A 14,873-nucleotide genomic window follows, 5' to 3' on the forward strand; every position below is an offset into this window, starting at 1 on the left:
GGAAAGAAGATTCACTGTCTACTGTAAGGGTGATAACATAAGACATGGACACCTATAATAGGTTTGTGGTTGTGTGAATGGGTGTAAGTAACACTTTTGGTGTTTTTATTAGTGTGGACATGTGTACCTATGTGATTTTATTGGTATGTTTGATAAATGTTGGTGATTAATGTGATGTTATGACTGTGGGTGGGTTGACATGGCACAGCTGGACAAAAATATTAACTTTCTTTGGTAATGATTCATGAATTTGACTAGACCAGTAAGTAGCCTACTAAACAGACAGAATAATAGCATATACTTTAACAGCTAATGAATAAATAAGGTACATTATATAATCAAAACATTAAACAAATGTACCATTAACATACATCTATGTGTTGTAATAGGTATGTATGTATCAAAACAATAGATGGGAAGGGAAACGAATAGGTAACTAGAATTTCAGTAGTTACACCATGACAATGTTGAGGGTTTTCAATAAGATGGCAACTGAGATTATTACTCTGCATTTTTTAGTTAAAGGCAAAGAAACTTAAGTGTTCACTGTCACACATTTATCTTTAGTCAAGTTAGGCCTGATGAATCCAAAGCAAATCTATAATTTTCAAATGTGCTTTTCTTCCTTGCTGAAAGCTAAAATCAAGAATATGATGATTTGCTTTTAGTAAAGTTCTTCTTCAATCGTTGCTTACATTTCACTGAGAATTGGCTTAGTAACAATGTTAGCCATTCTTTATTCACCTGTAGGCGTCCATTGCATCTACGCAGGTGAGTACAGTGGATTAAGAAAAGTTGCATCTTAAAGGTAACAGTTGTGATGTGGCAATGCTCAGTGACAAAGTTGACATGGAAAGATGATGTGTTTATTGATAGAAACACAAGTAGCAGGAAAAATTCATTTAATTTTTGTCCAAAGTAAATAGCATCTTATTAGAGAAGGATAATAGCTGAGCTAAACAAAACATTAAAACCCAAGAATACTCAGACACACACACACACACACACACACCACAGCTTAGATGGGTGAGTAAGTTTTATGATGGATCTAGATGGAAAAGAGGTAGTTACTTTCACCACCTGGGCAGGAAATGTTGGGAAGGTTTATAAGCGCCATTTTGTGGGAGAGTTTGTCAGATAGTTTGTAAGTAGCAGTTATTTTGATTATCCCTTCATTATGTTAAAAACTTTTTACTTATTTATTTTTTCTTGGTTTCTGCTGGCTCTTATCTCTTAAGCAAGTCATGGCTCCTAAGGGTCATCGCGCTGAACACTCATGTTGAAACACTTCACTCTTTCATTAGCATAATTCTGAATCATATCTACTACCTTTAATCGGGTTTTCTAGTGTTTTTCCAAACTGACAATCGATGTATGTACAATCCTTCTTAAACCATTATGAAAAGCATGGTAACATTCGAAAATTCAATTAACTTCCATTTGACTAGGCAGTGGTTCCCAAACTTTTTTTTGTCATTTCCCCGTGCATCCAGTTCAACCATCCAGATTTCCCCCTTCATGTGTAAGAGAGAAAGAGCAGTTAAAACACACTGAGACAATTTACTAATTATTTTTCAAATATACAAATATACTGATAAACTTAGTTACAGAGTAAAGTGGATAGAGAGCAGTTAGTAACAACTAAGCATAGCCATACAGAGCGGTTAGTAACAAATAAAAGGACTTTTGTTTGCTCTTCTACTTCAGAATTAAATTAGTGAGAAGGATGATGCTGCTTCTTGTGCAACCGACTAGTAGATACGACGCCGCCCATCTACAACAGGCGTTCTCTCTCTCTCTCTCTCTCTCTCTCTCTCTCTCTCAGACAAGAGAAAATGCATCTGAGATTTTTTTTAGTTAGTAGGTAGTGTAATTATTTCCCCCCTGGTAGCTTCAAATTTCCCCTCAGGGGGAAATTTCTCCCAGTTTGGGAACTGGTCGTGGTATGGCATTGGAACGTTTGAGCAAGAATAAGTCTTAGAACCATTTAAAATCTTTGACTGGAGGATGAGTATACCATTATATCAGTGAATGGCTATAGGCCTGCATTGTGTGTTAATATTTTTATTTTCTTCACTAATCAAGGTTCATAAAGAAAAAAAAAATAGTGAAAAATGTTTGGAAGGCATTGCGACATAATTAATATTCTTTTCTAAAGGATCGTGGCCAATCACATTGAATACACATTCTGCTTATGCATTTCCATTACCTCAGATATGTACTAGTGGTGTACTAGCGAGTCACAATAAATATATCAGAAAAAAAATATGAGGATTATAGAAACGTTTCAGACTCGTGAACTCTTAAAACTTCCACATTGTAGCATCGTCAGCAACTGTCAGAATACGGTTATTCTAGTTTTAATGAATTACAAATGATGATGTATGTATTGTATGAGAGGATTGGTGAGCGAGCATGTAAGTTGTTTGAAAGAAATCTCGTGAGATGCGTTATGTATAAATACCTACTGTAACATTTTTGGCCGCTTGGTATATATATATATATATATATATATATATATATATATATATATATATATATATATATATATATATATATATATATATATATATATATATATATATATATATATATATATATATATATATATATATATATATATATATATATATATATATATATATATATATATATATATATATAGAGAGAGAGAGAGAGAGAGAGAGAGAGAGAGAGAGAGAGAGAGAGAGAATAGATTGCAAACTGCGACCAACGTGTTAAGTGAGGTACAGGTGGCGCAACCAGTGCCAGTCTGTAGCGGTCACGTGGTCGCTCTTCAAAATAGTCTTCGTGTTTTGTGGGACTAGAAACCCAAGAATATGAAGTAATGGTCCTGTCATTTCTACTGGTAGGCATCTCTGGAGTGGACCACAAATATGGTACCTTCGCTCGGCTTCTTGGTTGGACAGTCTTATTACTTCCCAGTGCGAACGCCCGTCTGGCATCAGTGACACATCGGTGTTTTGGCATTAGAAAGTGACATGATCAAACCTTTCCCGTTAAATTCTTGATGTTGTTACATAATTGTCTGATTGCTTTTCGTTTATATATACAGTGTATCTGCGTGTTCTTTGATATAACGTACTATTCAAATCATACAGAAAAAAAAGTCTGCAGAAATCGAACACTGGAAAATGTCTAATATTTACAAAAGGCAAATGTGGTGGGACGGGAATACAAAGGGACAGAAACTTCTCCAAATTGTACGTCGTGACTTGACTTGTCGAAACAAACCAAACAATCACTCCCACCTGGTCTCTGTCACGACTCCTGTATAGTATCGAGGAGAGCGAAAACATCCCGGGGCGACTCAGGCTTTGCTTTGTGACAGCGAGTGGGGGGGGAGGAGTCATTCCAATTTCCAGATACTGGTAACTGATAAGATTTTTACGGCAAACTTCTTCTTTCGCTTTTCTTTCTCCGGTAAAACGTGTCTTGTAAAAGGTTTTCGTGATATAATGAAAATAGTGTTATCAACTTATAGACATTTGTTCTTTAAACTGAGGGTCATGGTTCAGGCGGAGATCTATGTACGTTTAAGATGTTAACACTTTTACTACGTTTGTGCTATTTATAACTTTAGAGCTGGAGGCTCCTCCGAAACCTTTACGAGTTGCTTCTTCTCGTGACAGTCACACGACGTGTAAGATTTTATCTGAGAGATGACAGTTAATGAAATGGGACACTACTCTCACTCACTTGCAGCTCGTCACAAATGGCACTGACCATGGTAAATAGTTATTCTCCTGAAGATAATAACTGAACTAATGAATGATAATAATAATAAAATAATTACCATACACTCAAAATAGATTTCAAGTGAATTCGATAATATATCACCGTTCGTATTCATCTAACTTATGTTATGGATGCATAGAAAAAAAAAAAAAGTAATTCAACACTAACAACTTAACGAATTGTCTCGAATTATGAATTATTCTTACTGTCGAACAGGTTCGAATGTTTTGAGTTCGGATCAATGAGGAAGTTTTTCATTAGCCAGCTGTGAAGCGAGCTTGGGTGACGTCTATCATGGCTGTAATGGTACTCGAGAGTGTGGCGAAATTCGAGACTTTTTGTGTCCAGTGAGCTCTGCACCAGCCAAGAGTAAACATTGAAATTATGTTCTTTTGTTTATAACTGAGGTTTGTGGGCAGCGGTGTATTAGAATTTCATGGGATCTACTTACCCCTCCAATCACTCGCTGGCATTCCGAAGGCCATTCGTGAAGCCACCAATGACGGCTGTCCACGGTATTTCAGTTACACTTTTCATTTGTTTAATAGACAAGTTTGGCGTTCTTACTGTCATTTGTTATTATGGCTACTCAGTGAACGGAGGTGAAGCGTACGGTACCAGTGTTTGACAGGAAAAGTCCCTATGCGGGGTATTTAGCAACGGATACGATATACCTACAGATGTAAAGAAGAATTTCCACACCTAATCCGCAAAACTACATATCTCCATTGCCCTGAAAATTCCTTCACCTCACCGGTAAGGCATAAAGGGATTATTTTTGAGGTGTTTTGTTACGTTAGGTTAGGTAAATATTATAACAAGCACGCCGCTCTGTTTACTAATGTTTTCGGCTCGTAACTCCAAACAAACTTGGGGACTTTGTGGGAAAGCGGAGTTTCAGATTGGGAAAGCTAAAACACAGCCAAATGTCACCTCTTACCACGAAAAATAACTGGGAGTTATTGTTGCTGTTGCTATGATGATTAGGTTGGAAAATTCCGGAATTTCAAGTTAAATTCCCGCAAGCTTTTCATCGTCCATATTTCAGTAATTTCTCATCCTCCAACCAAACCCCCGATTTCTTACAGGCCTCAAAGCTTGTTTGGGGAGGTGGGAGGAATGGATAGGGAGCTTGGGGGAACACGGATCTGCTATAGATAATAACCGATAGACCTGCTATTCAAGGACACATTTTTTTCTGTTGACACTTTTTAATGAATCTTTTCTTGAGATTGTTACATTAAGTAAGAGTTCCGTTCAACAACCAATGTAGTGATTTATCCCTTGTCATAATCATACTTTGAGATGAAGAAACTGTTTACCCGTACTCTCCAGTTTAGTGTATGGTTGTTCTTCGTCTGCTTCTCTAATGATGAAGCTGATGGAATTCTTCATTCATTTACTTCCTCAGATGCGAATTTCAACAAGATGAATGTCTGCTGTTCTCGTGACTTCAAAACTGAAAAAGGATTAAGGTAATTCAATTCAAATTCACTTGGGCAATACAGTACAATATTTGATTCATTCATTGTTTACGTGTTGAGATAAACTATTCCAATTCAGAATAAGTGTGTGTGTGTGTGTGTGTGTGTGTGTGTGTGTGTGTGTGTGCGCGTGCGTGCGTGCGTGCGTGTTGCGGTAGATAGTGAAGAGTGGAGTGTCGAGGAATCGATAAGAATGAACAGTGATGGGAGACGGGCGGCGCCACCCTCCTGCAGCGGGCAAAGGAGAGCTGCTGCAACTCAAGACCACCGAAGCATGCGCGCAAAGCTTTACCACCTCTCATTGGAACACCAACAGTACCAGCAGGATGTAAACACAACATTCCAGTGGCTGAGTTAACTAAGTTTTAAGAATAGATAGTTGCGAAAAGTACCTTTGTTCGTTTGTGGTAATTACTGCTATCAAATGTAGAATATATTAGGCTGCATTATATAAAAAAAGTTATTTTCTGTCACATATGTTTTCAAGTCTAGTGGTCTGCAAGTTGTGCACGGTGTAGGATTTAAATGACATGGGTTCATTTACAGACGCAGGAACAGCAGTGAGTTGGTGCGATTTCCCAAAAGAAAAGATGTAATGTAATATGATTACAGAGAAGCTAAAGTGCTGTATTCGTGGTGGTGGTGGTGATGTTGGTGATAGGAGTGGTTATGGAAATATTATATATTAGTGGTGGTGAAGATAGAACAGTGGTGGTGGTGGTGGTAAGAGGTGGTGAGCATAGTGCAGTGATAGTGATGAAGATGGTGATGAGGATAAAACAATGGTGGTGGTGATGACTGACGGTGAAGACAGAGTAGTGGTAGTAGTAGTGAATGTGACTTATGTTGGGGGGGGAGACGTAATGAACACAGTGTCAGTACATAGGCGTGATCTTGAGTGATTGATGGTGGTAGATATGCATACAGTAGTAGACTAGTTGCAACGATCGTGATTCACTAGTTTCATTATACAAAGTCACCTTCACCATAATTTTGTCTTTTAAGTTTCCTCTGCTGTGTTGGTGAGGAAAGACTTAGATCCGCATTGCAGCCACCGATGTCACAAAAGAAGAAGAAAAAAAAAAACATTGCCGCACGAGCATACATATTTTGCCAGATTCTATAGTTTATGCAAATTTTGCCTCGGATTGGACCATTTATTTATTAGTAAAAGTGAATTGGTTGCACTGTAACCGCTTAGTATCAAATTACAAAATATATGCTGAAAAAAAATTCAATATACTTCCTCATGATACTATTCCTGTTTAAAACAACTTCCCTACATCCATCCACCTGTCATACCAGCTGTCGTGTAATAATAGTAAACGTCTTGTACAGGATCAGCAACGTCAAAGTTGTTTTGTGGCGGCTGTGTGGTGGTTGCGCAGCGTGTGCCAGTCCATTGCAAGGCAGGGAATATGCGCAGTCATTTGTACGGCTGTTTATTCGACACAAAGGAACGTAAGGATCAGTGCCACAGAAACCCTGACAAGCTGCTGTGGCACTTACTGTTGGGAAAGTTGATTTACAGACCCGAGATTCTGAAAGGTTACAATTCGTTTTTTTTTTCCTCATACTTTGAACCAGTAAGATATGAGAAAAAAGGAAATTTTACTTTTTTCTCTCTCCCTTGGTAATCATTACCATATTCGCTTTAATTCATAAGACATTTTTCTTTTATATTATGTATTTGACCCCGATACAGTTACGATTAAATACAACCTTCTTTTTCCTTCCTTGAATAGTGTCTGTAGTCATACGAATCTTTACTTCCTGGCTCATTTATTCATAATGTCGCCATTTCATATTGAATGATACGATCGAGGCATCTGGGCTAAGAGACGTGGGTGAGTGATGGGTCCTGCTGAGATGGCACCATGTTTGCACCCTGACACTGAGCGCTGACGATGCGAGCCGATTTTCAGTCTCCATTCATCCTCCGTGATATTCCATGGGATCGAACAAATAATCATGCCGTTCCAAGCGGCAATCTCAGACTCGTATTCAGAAGCGCTTTGCACACTCTAACCACGACTGTATTCTAAGGCCACAGAGGTGGTTAGTCAGATTCCCAAGAGTGGTTTACCAACTAATAATGTAGAAATCTTGTTAATCTGTAACTACAACCATGAAAAAAACCCATTTAAAAACAGTCACTTTAACTGAAGCCTTTTGAATGTAATGCAGTTGCGGAGCAGTGTTTGTCAATCACAATAAAGCCTTTGAATACCATGGCATAAATTCAGTTATATTATAGATATCGTGAGGGTTTTTAAAGCTAAAGAAAACAATCTGTACCTTCCACTATCTTAAAACTTTTATGGTATTGAATCCATCGTAATAGCAAAAACGTACTAGCTACTGTGTTATATTCCACTATATGTAACATGAATTCTGTCACTATACATTCAGGTATTGATCTTATGGGAGATAGGAAATCCTTGTTAAATTGTCCCTAGATGAATTAAAACACTGAAATTCCCATTACTCTACGACTAGACTAATGAAAGTACTGTTGAAAATACCAATAATACTCTCCTATAAAATCTGTTTAAAATAGTCGAGGATTTCAGGACTCAAAACGTTTGAGAATGCGATCGAAGTCTCTGAACCCGTATAGAAAATAATGCAAACAATCTGTTACTCGCCCCTATTCTCTCTCTCTCTCTCTCTCTCTCTCTCTCTCTCTCTCTCTCTCTCTCTCTCTCTCTCTCTCTCTCTCTCTTTTATTTATACTGATCAAATGTAGAGGGAAAACAACAACTACATTACATACGAACGTTGTTTTTACAGACTAAAGGGTACAGGGTTAATGCAACGTATCTTAAAATCTGACCCTGGTGATGTATATTACATTCTGTATGTACAACAATAACTTATATTGTAATAACACTGAATATACTACGTTCACTGTACATGATTCACCTTTGCCTCAGTAACCAATGGTTCACTTGCACTTTAAATGTCTGAGTGTTTGTGTCACTGAGGTTTATCTCTTGTGAGGCCAACAGAGTGTTCCATTTCCTTGCACACGAGTTTATATATTGTCTCTGGTGATGCCATGTCCTGCATCGGGTCAGCAGGAGCTCACCAGGTGTCTGGGTGACCATGCGGGTGGTGACCTGAGGGGAGCGTGCAGGCAGATGAAGCTCCTGCATGTGGCTCACTCTTTCCACCTGCACTTTGTACATCACCGTGAGTCCCGCCACGTCACGGCGATGCTGGAGGTGTGGAGTCGTGGCTGCTGCCCAGCAGTGTCCCTGATAAGCCTTGCTGCTCGGTTCTGTACTTTGTCCAGGAGGGTGAGGTGTTTGCTGGCGGAGCCGCCCACGCAAGGCATGAGAACTCCAGGGAGGACCTTACTTGTGCTTTATAGAGCAGCTCTAGCCCCTCACCATCCAGCAACCACGACATTCTTCGGAGTGAGGCGAGCTTCCCGGAGGCTGCCCTGGCAAGGCACTCAATGTGGGTCCTGAAGGTCAATCCTTGGTCGTAGGTGACCCCCAGCACCTCTACCTCCTCTTGTGGTGAAAGTGTTGCCCCGTTGAAGTTTATGCGCATGGCTGAGCGTGACCTTGAGACGAGGAGCAGCTGTGTTTTCTGTGGGGCGAACTTAACTTGCCAGGTGTTGCCCCAGGCCACGATGCGGCTCAACCTGTCCTCCAGCTGCCTTGCTGCTTCAGGCTCCTCCTCTGCCTGGTAACTCTTAGTCAGAGTTACATCATCAGCGTAAGCCCTTGCGCTGGGGATGAGGTGCAACAGGTCGTTGATGTAGATGTTCCACAGCAGAGGGCCGAGGCAACTTCCCTGTGGTACACCTGCCTTGATGGGCTGCACCTCTGACTCCTGGCCGCTGACAGTCACTCTCAGGTGTCTGTTGCTGAGATAATCCTCCAGCAGAGACAAGAGTGCACCATCAATGCCAGTTGCACGAATTTTAGTAATCAGGGCTTTGTGCCACACCCGGTCAGCGCCTTCAATATCCAGTGTCACGACAGCTGTGGTCTTGCCCTGATCAAGTGCAGCACTCAATTGGGTGGCAAGCAGCAGATGTAGGTCTGCCGCGGATCTACCCTGTCGAAAACCAAACTGCCTGACGCACAGAAAATGGTGTTTCTCTAGGTGCTCAGTGACTCTCTCTCTCTCTCTCTCTCTCTCTCTCTCTCTCTCTCTCTCTCTCTCTCTCTCTCTCTCTCTTTTTTTTTTTTATTTAAACATAATTTTTACAGAAGAACATGTACCCAAAGGCGCACTGTCGTGTGCTACCTATTCTAAGGGTACTACAATCTATTTCTCTACAATATTTACAAGACTTAAAAATAGATAATATACAAGATGGTCAGCATGTAAATGGAGCACTATTCTTTTCACTTCACTAGCACTATTCACGCACTGCACTACACTGAGTGTCACGTCACAAAGAGTGTCAGAGGAGTTGGCAGTGTCTGTCTCCACTTATGTGCCATCAGTTTGACACTGTGTGTGTTCATCTCCTGGACGTGAGGCACCGCGGCCGTGAACAAGTTCCACATCCTGGAGACGCGTCCTGCGAAGGTGCGTTGATGCTGACACCCGTGGGATCGCGGCACCTCTACGGCGTCACCACCATTGAGCACCGTTCTCGTGCTCCGTGCGGTGACTCTCAGAGGATGACGCAGCCCTGCCAGATGTGGCACTCTTTGCACCTGTGCCTTATGGAACACTACGATCGCCGCCACATCTCTGCGGTGTTCCAGTGAATCAAGGGACGCTCAGGCTCTGGGTGAGGTGGTATTGCAGCATCTACTAGCCGTATGGCGCGGCGTTGGATGCTGTCCAGTCTCCTTCTGTGTGTGGCGGCACAGGACATCCAGGAGAGAGCTGCGTACTCAAGGTGGGGCCGCACCTGTGCCTTGTACAGCAGCAGTCTCCCCTTCCTGTCGAGGAAACTGGCGATCCTTCTGAGAGCGGAGATCCTGTGAGAGGCTTTCTTGGCAATGGTTTTGACATGGCTGTCAAACCTCAGCCCTCGATCCACCTCCACTCCAAGTATCTTGACGTCATCTTGGAGTGGGAGAGCAGCAACGCCAAAGACAACTTTCCTGCCATTGCTGCCATGGCGGCTGGGGACCGAGAGACAACCATTGCCTGTGTCTTCTCCGGCGCGAATGTCACTTGCCAGCGAGCACCCCACTCCTCTATCACTCGTAGCTGCTGATTGATGGCCTCAGCAGCCCGCCCACTGTCCTGGCGTGGATAGGTATAGGAGAGGGTGCAGTCATCAGCATAGGCCTTGACTCCTGGCAGTAGCTGGAGAAGATCATCCACGTAGATATTCCACAGGAGTGGGCCAAGAATTGAACCCTGTGGCACTGATGCCTCCACAGGCAGGGACTCAGATGTTTGCCCGTTGACAACCACCTTGAGGCTTCTGTCCTGCAGGTAATTTCCCAGGAGTCGTAGCAAGCCACCCTGGATGCCTTTAGCACGAAGCTTTTCTAGTAATCCGTTGTGCCATACTTTATCAAAAGCTCCAGCTATGTCCAAAGCAACCACTATAGTGTCCTTGCCGTCGTCGAGGGCGTCCTGCCACTGCCTGGTGAGAAGCATCATTAGGTCGGAGGTTGACCTTCCAGGTCTGAACCCAAACTGTTGGTCTGAGAGGAGGGCATTGTCCTTGAGATGGCTACACACCACCTCTGCCACGACCCTCTCAAACACTTTACCCACCACTGACAACAGGGATATGGGTCTGTAGTTTTTTGGGTCCGTCCTGGAGCTTTTTGTGTGCAGGAACTACTCGAGCCTCCTTCCACACTGAAGGCCAGACGTTTTCCCGTACACAAGTTGTGAACTTGGGTGAGAGGGGCAGCCAGTTCCTGGGAGCATCGCTTCAGCAGGTGCGGGCTGATGTCATCAGGGCCGGTAGCTTTCTGTGTGTCCAGCCCCGCAATAATCGCTTCACCTGCTGATGCGTCACCTCCACCATGGTGACAGTCTTCTCACATTGCTGGACCAGCTGAGGCGGTGGCTGCTGTGGATTCCCCACCTTCATTTTTCCAGCAAACAAGGAAGCCAGCAACTGTGCCCTCTCCTTACTGCTGGTGGCGACAGTACCGTCCTGCTTGCTGAGGGAGGGATGGATTCTTGGTGGCCAGTTCCTGTTTGTCCTTAACAAGGGACCACCAAGTTTTGTTTCCTACGCCAGTGCCACACAGTTTCCGGCGCAGGCTTTCCTCCCACTTTTTTAAGGCCCACTTGCTGGTTACCACCATCCTCCTGCATGCAGCCCTATGCAAGTCCTTGTTGCGCCGAGTCGGGTTCCTCTTGTAGCGGAGCCAGGCAGCATACTTTGCCTCAGCAGCAACACGGCAACGGTAGCCAAACCATGGCTGATCCGTCGGTCTGGTGGTGTATTCCCTGTGTGGGACGTGGCGTCTCTGGAGGGCGAGAAGGTGAGAGGTGAGTGCAAGTGCTTCACTCTCTGCTCCTCCCTGTAGCAGAGTGGCCCATGGGGTGTGGGTCAGGTCGCGGCGCAGGGAAGCCCAGTCTGCTTTGTTCCACAGCCAGATGGTGCGGGTGGTGGCCTCGTCCTGAGCCACGCCCACTTCCAGCTGTGTCAGTACAGCGTGATGATCAGAGCTGCCCACGAGCCCCAGCTGATGACACTGAAGCTTGTCCTCCTGGTAGTCTGAGATGACAGGGTCTAATGTCCCTCCTCGTTCATGTGTGGGGAAGGTGACATGATCTGTCAGACCCTGCACCTCAGGAGATTCTCGTAGGCGTCTCTTTCCAGGTGGTGATTGAGATCCCCCACAATCAGCACGTGGCTGCAGCTGTGTGCCATCATCAGGTTGTCTAAAGTCTCAGTCAGGTACAGGAGTGAGTCAGGCCCTTGTCGCGGGGGGCGATACAGGGCACACAGTAGGAGGGCTGAGCGGTCTGCCAGCGTTACTCGGAAGTACATCATCTCCATCAGTGGAGGCGTGTCTATGTCGAGTAGCTGGGCCTGCATTCCTTCCTTGAAGCAGACAGCCACTCCACCTCCTGTTCGCTCCTGTCGGTCCCTCCTCACCCAGTGGGTGAAGCCCTGCATCCTGCCATACGTGGGCTCCACCTCACTGTTCAGCCATGTCTCTGTCACCACAACAACGTCTGCATTGTGTCGTTGCACACAGTTGTGGTATAAGTCTGCAAGGTTAGTCCGGAGACCACGGACGTTGCTAGAGACGACCTTTAGTTGGCGGCGGGGCAAGCTGGCTGTACCATGGTGAGGGATGGTAGTGAGCGAGGCCTGCTAGTCCGAGGTGGTGGTTAGGGTCCGCGGCCGACTGCTGGTACTGGTGAAGAGGGTGGTCCACTGCCGCCCCTGGCTCTGATTCCAGATACCAGGCTGAGGAAGGAGTGGGCGAGGTTGTGGTAAGGACTGAAATGAAGTGAGGTGGTGGGCGGGCTGAGGCGCTGCAGGTGGGAAGGGTGTGGCTGTGTGTCTTTCCACCGTAAGGAGCCGCTGTAGGAGACGCTCCTGACGTAAATCGTCAGTTCTGGCGTGGCAAGTAGCAGAAGTGTGTCCTTTCCGTGAGCAGTACTCACACACTTTTGCCTTGGCTCGCTTTTTGTCTGCTTGGTGGCCTGGTGAGTCTCTCTCTCTCTCTCTCTCTCTCTCTCTCTCTCTCTCTCTCTCTCTCTCTCTCTCTCTCTCTCTCTCTCTCTCTCTCTCTCTCTCTCTCTCTCTCTCTCTCTCTCTCTCTCTCTCTCTCTCTCTCTCTCTCTCTCTCTCTCTCTCTCTCTCTCTCTCTCTCTCTCTCTCTCTCTCTCTCTCTCTCTCTCTCTCTCTCTCTCTCTCTCTCTCTCTCTCTCTCTCTCTCTCTCTCTCTCTCTCTCTCTCTCTCTCTCTCTCTCTCTCTCTCTCTCTCTCTCTCTCTCTCTCTCTCTCTCTCTCTCTCTCTCTCTCTCTCTCTCTCTCTCTCTCTCTCTCTCTCTCTCTCTCTCTCTCTCTCTCTCTCTCTCTCTCTCTCTCTCTCTCTCTCTCTCTCTCTCTCTCTCTCTCTCTCTCTCTCTCTCTCTCTCTCTCTCTCTCTCTCTCTCTCTCTCTCTCTCTCTCTCTCTCTCTCTCTCTCTCTCTCTCTCTCTCTCTCTCTCTCTCTCTCTCTCTCTCTCTCTCTCTCTCTCTCTCTCTCTCTCTCTCTCTCTCTCTCTCTCTCTCTCTCTCTCTCTCTCTCTCTCTCTCTCTCTCTCTCTCTCTCTCTCTCTCTCTCTCTCTCTCTCTCTCTCTCTCTCTCTCTCTCTCTCTCTCTCTCTCTCTCTCTCTCTCTCTCTCTCTCTCTCTCTCTCTCTCTCTCTCTCTCTCTCTCTCTCTCTCTCTCTCTCTCTCTCTCTCTCTCTCTCTCTCTCTCTCTCTCTCTCTCTCTCTCTCTCTCTCTCTCTCTCTCTCTCTCTCTCTCTCTCTCTCTCTCTCTCTCTCTCTCTCTCTCTCTCTCTCTCTCTCTCTCTCTCTCTCTCTCTCTCTCTCTCTCTCTCTCTCTCTCTCTCTCTCTCTCTCTCTCTCTCTCTCTCTCTCTCTCTCTCTCTCTCTCTCTCTCTCTCTCTCTCTCTCTCTCTCTCTCTCTCTCTCTCTCTCTCTCTCTCTCTCTCTCTCTCTCTCTCTCTCTCTCTCTCTCTCTCTCTCTCTCTCTCTCTCTCTCTCTCTCTCTCTCTCTCTCTCTCTCTCTCTCTCTCTCTCTCTCTCTCTCTCTCTCTCTCTCTCTCTCTCTCTCTCTCTCTCTCTCTCTCTCTCTCTCTCTCTCTCTCTCTCTCTCTCTCTCTCTCTCTCTCTCTCTCTCTCTCTCTCTCTCTCTCTCTCTCTCTCTCTCTCTCTCTCTCTCTCTCTCTCTCTCTCTCTCTCTCTCTCTCTCTCTCTCTCTCTCTCTCTCTCTCTCTCTCTCTCTCTCTCTCTCTCTCTCTCTGTGTTGTTGTTGCTGCCACGGTTGTCGTGTTGCTGCTGTCTGGCGTTACTGATAAGGCGCTCTGCCCTCCTCTGCACTTTATAGCATGAGGTGGCTTTGGACATCCACTGAGCGGCGCGTACTCCATGATGGGCCTGACCTGAGCCTTGTACAGGGTCATATCATCGGCGTAAGGTGTCTCAGACGGCGTATATATATTCTGCGACGCTTTTTGATACATCTTGACGGTCGAAGAGCAGCCTTGAGTCCACCTCCATACAAGGATGTTCACTGTCCTGTAGAGATGCTGTTGTCTTCCATCCTCAGCCTTCCACGCAACCGACGCGCGTCCTCATGAGAGCGGGATATCACCATGCCTGAGTCTTTTCGGGGCAAACTTGACTTGCCACCGGTTTCCCCAGGCCATGATGTCGGAGAGTAGTGCGTTGGCAGTCTGTACTGCTGCCTGCTCCTCCTCTCTAAGTCAAGGAGATGGTGCAGTCAAGGTCTGCGTACGCACTGGCTGAGGGACAATATGTGAGGTCATTGAAGTAAATGTTCCACAATATGGGCCCCAGGACTGACCTTTGTGGAACAGAGGCTTCTACAGGAAAGCTGGCTGAGGTGTGGCCGTTCACAACAACGCGGAGACTCCTGCCCGTCAGGTAGTTGGAGAGCAGGTGCAGCAGGTCGGTGATGCTGCCAGCTGGCCACCAATCCCCGATGC

This window comes from Portunus trituberculatus, chromosome 48, assembly GCF_017591435.1.
Source record: "Portunus trituberculatus isolate SZX2019 chromosome 48, ASM1759143v1, whole genome shotgun sequence".
NCBI lineage: Eukaryota > Metazoa > Arthropoda > Malacostraca > Decapoda > Portunidae > Portunus > Portunus trituberculatus.